Below are 5,000 nucleotides of genomic sequence, written 5' to 3'. Positions count from 1 at the left end.
CGATTAAGGTAATCCACTATCTCCATTAGATTAATTACTAGTTTTGCATGTGATCCTGGGAATACTAGTGTAGACATTAGATGTCATATTTCCGCTATAAACACTAGTAGAAGGGTATAAAACCCTACAGTGGCGTCAGAGCCTCTTGCTATTAACTAGTTTTTGCTAAGAATCGAACTAGTTCATATTAGATATAATTGATAGTTTGATAAATTGAGTTTATAAAAATATTTTAAAAGTGTTTTAAAACTATTTAAACTCACAATTTGATAATATTGAATGGGATTCAATGAATTTCAAATTAAGAATCAAATTGATGATTAAAAGTGTTTTAAAACTCAATTAGATTGAATTTCGGACTAATCCATGCTTGATTAAGTTGATAGTTATGTTTAAAAGAGTTTTAAACATAAGAAATTGATTGATTTTGAATGGGATTCAAGAATTTTTCAAATAGATTTCAAAATTGTTCTTTGAAAAAGTTTTCAAAAACCTAGACTTTGATCCAAAATTGGTTTGATTAAGAGTTGTTTTCAAGTTTTGGAAACTTTTGAAAAACAAAAATTTTTGGAATTTTAGAAGTGTTCTAAAAAGAAGTGTTTTGAGTTTTGGGAAACTCTCAAAACAAAATTTGGAAATTTTAAAAGTTTCTACAAGTTTTGTAAAAATTTTAGAAGTGTTCTAAAAGATTTCAAAATTTTAAGAAAAGTTTTAAATTTGGAAAATAGCAACTTAGAGTTGCAAAAGAAAAAAATTTTTGGAAACTAGGGTTTTGAAAAACCCTAGTGTCCGGCCAGGAAGCTTCCTGGCCGGACCGGGAGCTCCTGGATGCGTCCTCTGGACGCATCCAGAGCAGCTGCTGAGACGCGTCTAGGACGCGACCAGCAGCTGCGACAGAAGCTTCTGGACGCGTCTTGAAGACGCGTCCAGAGCAGCTGTTGGGACGCGTCTTGGAGACGCGACCAGCAGCTGCGGAGGGAGCTTCCTGGACGCGTCTAGGACGCGTCCAGAGCACTCGACCAGACGCGTCTTGGAGACGCGTCTGGGAGGTTCTGGGTGTCTCGGACTAGTCCGAGACACCTAGTGCTGGTCCGGTCCAGCACCAGACACGTCTAGGACGCGTCTGGTACATGGACTAGCGTCCTGGCTCCGGCCAGGACGAGACCAGGCCTTGATAGGTTTCGGCCAGGACATGCCGGCCTATGGGCCGTGCTATGTCCGGACCTTGTCCGAGCCCTTTTCTGGGCTTGGGCCGGGACTTGTCTAGGACTTGTCCCGGGCTTTTTCGAGGCTTTTCGGACCATAAAAAGGAACCATCATTCGAGTGGGAGTTTTTGCCAAAATTTCTTCCGATTCCAACCAAATAATTCCAAAATCAATCCGGGCCATCCAGAAGGCCAAAACGGATTTCTCTTTAAATTGATTTATGAAATCATTAAGAATCGAACCAATGTTTTTCCGAAATTGACCCGGGCTTTCAAAACCCGAAACGGAGTTTTTCTTAAAGATGATTTTAGAAATCATAAAAGATAAAACCGGAACGCACCACTAGTTGAATTCTTCGAATTTAGACTTAAGGTCCGTAATGTGACATGTGATGTCAACAAAAGTATCTCCCAAGATAATCATGCATATATAATTCTTAGCCTTGATATATTATATGATTGCATGTGATGTGAATGCGGGAAACTAGTATGGCCATAGATTTATATCTTTATTCTTGTTTTAAGCACGGATGGGTGCATGCTTTGTAATTAATTTTAATTTCAAGTTTATACGATCTGCGAATCGTTAGAGTCTTGTAATTAGAGTTTAGGGTCAATGAGTCCATTGAAGAAAACTCAAGGATGGAATCCAAAGGCGAGTGGGAGAAATCAATGGAGGTTCAAGGATGGAGATCTAGACGAACCAAAAGGCGAAACAAGAAGAAAACCAAAGGAGATTAGATCTTCTAGGTTAGGGGCCATACTAGGATCCATGTCTGCTTGATTTACTTTCTCGCGCGCATTTACTTACTTATTTACGCTTTATGTCGTGGATGTTAGTTAGGCTAAATAGTTCACTATAACAAACGCCAGACTAGCGTAAAAGTCCCCAAAAGTAATCTTGAGTAATCGCCTATCCAGATTAAGACACTCGTTGCGCCCTTGTTCGAGGAAGGTGGGTCGGCCTTCGCAGAGTACCTCCTCTACCTTGGGACAATGCGGGTAGGTCTATAGAAGAGGCCTACACGTCTAAATGGTTCTACTCAACGAGATCAGCAAGAGAGTCTTGGATACTCGAGGCAAAAGGATAGATTAGTCATTCATTAATGAAATCTATCAACCAAGAGTCATAAGGTATGATCAGTGAAGTAGTTCACTCACCCGGAACGACGGAGTCAAAGGGTAGGGCCTTCGTCCGCTTTACTCCGAAGAACTGGGGTCTTGGAATCACTTATTCAATCGGGGACGATTTTTATTGAATAATGTGGGAAAACTAAGTTTTTCAAAAACGATAACGAGTTTTAAAACTTTGCCATTTCTTTATGTAGTTTTAAGATGACACAAACGATTTCAACATTGAATCACACCTAAGGGAGGTGCTGATCCACTTCCTAGAATGGAAGAATGAATCCGAGAATAGTTCTCAGATTCAAAAGGAAGGTCACTAGAATACCCAATCCCAATGTTGACTCATACAAGAGAAGGTCAAAAGCCATTTGCAAGCAATCGTATAACATTCTCTTTGGAAGAGTAATGAATGCTAGCATAACCATTAAGACAAACTAAGGAAGAAATTCCTACAGAAGTCATAAATGGAGAGGTACGAGACCTCCAAGGCAATCTGAAAGTCATCCTAAGGGAAGACAACAGAATACATCTATCACCCAATTCAATTGAACAAAGATTGATAAAGACCTTAGATGAGTCACTCAGGTTGTTACAAACAAACTGAGCAGAACATACGGGAATATCCAGTCTAAGAAAGGTTCTTGAGATTTGGTACAAAGAATCTAAGAAAGAGATCTTGAGATTCAAAAGGGCAAAAGGATCAGTCAAGTGAGAAAAACATTTGATCAAAGAAAAGCAGTTGCCGAGTACATGATCAAGAGTATTCCTCATTACTGTGAATATTTCTAAAACAATGGCTAGACCATTTAAAAGGAAACTACCTTTAGCACCTGGAGGACAAAAGGAATGGAATTATGAATTCCGGTTCCGTATCCTTGCTAACAAAGTTAAAAACAAGTATCGTAAAATTCCTTCATCAGGTATTTAAGACCAGGTGAGCGGCTCAGTGGGAGCTGAAGGGAATTACATACTTGACTAAAAGAAGTAAAGATCCAAGAGGGAGCAGAAGCAGTAATGCTAGGGATGCTGAAAGGGATCAAAATCTTCTTTTAGACACTGATCTAGCTTAGAACTTAATAGTGATTATTTTGTTCTTCTAGAAACATATGATGTTTTAAACCAGTGGTAAAATTAACTGAAGGTTAACATTGATAATGGCTAAAATCAAGAGATTCAAACTCATTAAACTTCAGCATTGTCAATTGGGTCTTAAGGACTGAATTGACAAAGTCACCCTTTTCAAAAGGCATAGAGACTGGTAATCTATCAGGACTCATACAGTGTTATGCAGACCTATAAGTTTACTTGCAGAAGCTAACGAGAGAAACTTCAAATACGTACTCTGACAACTTCATGAAGTATGGAAACGTACAAATCATAAAGTATAAGTCGGAATGTTTGAAAGGTTCAAACAAAGTACAAACCGAAGTAAAAGAATCATTTTGACAAGAGAGTTTAAGTCATCCGATTATATTGGAGTGATAAAAACTTGAGTCAAATACTAAATAACCATCAAAGGAGTTGAGAAAACGTTTCCCAACTCGCTCCATGGAACACATCTGAGGGATGGTGGATTCAGTGGGAGTAATCGAACATTGCTATGCATAATTCGATCAAAGATGGGTTTAAGCCAGTCTTCCGAATATTTTGGGACATATTCTATAAACGATTGTTTTCACACTTACCAAAGTCCGTCTAACAGCTAAGCTTGTAAAAGCATTACAAAACTAGCTAATATCTGACGCAATTTCTTTTTGAAAGAAATTTGGGCTTCTTCCATAACCAATCAAGAGAACAAAGTGTTTGTTGCTCATGATAGTATTCTTCTAATAATTAGCACACCTAGTAGTCTGGGAGAAAAGCACTAATTATTACAAGAATAAGTGGGAGAAAAGTACAAGTCGATTAATTCGATCATGAGAAAAATCATGGAGGGTCATGAAGAACAATCATGAAACTTGTACAAGACGATTAAAGTCGACCAAGAGCAACAAACTGCGGCTCCTCGGAAAAGGAAAGGTTAAAGACATGATCTTATAAACCCACCGCACAAAAGCGAATGTCATTCGCCGGAGAACTCTCAAAACAAGTGAAAGTGTCTCTAAAGGAATATCTTAAAGTAATTGAGAAAATTCCAAATTGTTGTTCAAAAGCCCTAAAAGGTCAAATCTCAATGACACAGAAAATAAAGGTTATTTCTGAAGAGATAAAAGACCTGCGCAGAAACGGAAACTGACTCTAGATTTTGGCTAGAAGCCAAAATCATCGTGGAATCCATATCTCGTCAAGACATGAAGCTTGATAATTTAAGTCAACAAAAGACCTAAATTGGTTTTCCAAAATAGAAAACTGAGAAGGATGGAAACATTCGTGTTTCCCGAAACGAGACAAGAAGAATAAAGATTCTTCCAATCAAGTTATGTCCACAAGCATGCTTCAGAAATCTATCGACGGATTAAAAGCACGCAAGAGTTAGAATCTTCGATTTAAAAGGCAATCAGAGAAATTTGATTCCTGGAGAATGAAGAAAATCTTGAATCACGAGTTTCAAGAAGGTAAGTGGGAGTAAACAAACCTTCCGGGTCCGTATGCAGAGTACATACAAAAGATTGAGTACGACATAAGGTGTTGTATAACAGTAACGAACTGACTCAATAAAGGACCACA

At 38.4% G+C, this 5,000-nt stretch overlaps 1 pseudogene; it reads left to right on the top strand.

The window, feature by feature from the left end:
- Positions 1–5,000, top strand: part of LOC147553851 (25S ribosomal RNA) — an 11,635-nt pseudogene that overhangs the window by 1,344 nt on the left and 5,291 nt on the right.

This window comes from Eschscholzia californica, unplaced genomic scaffold, assembly GCF_041429995.1.
Source record: "Eschscholzia californica isolate CP2 unplaced genomic scaffold, dmEscCali1.0.p SCAF_27, whole genome shotgun sequence".
Lineage (NCBI taxonomy): Eukaryota > Viridiplantae > Streptophyta > Magnoliopsida > Ranunculales > Papaveraceae > Eschscholzia > Eschscholzia californica.
The sequence above is the reverse complement of the archived record's forward strand: the minus strand, read 5'-3'. Positions and strand labels throughout refer to the sequence as shown.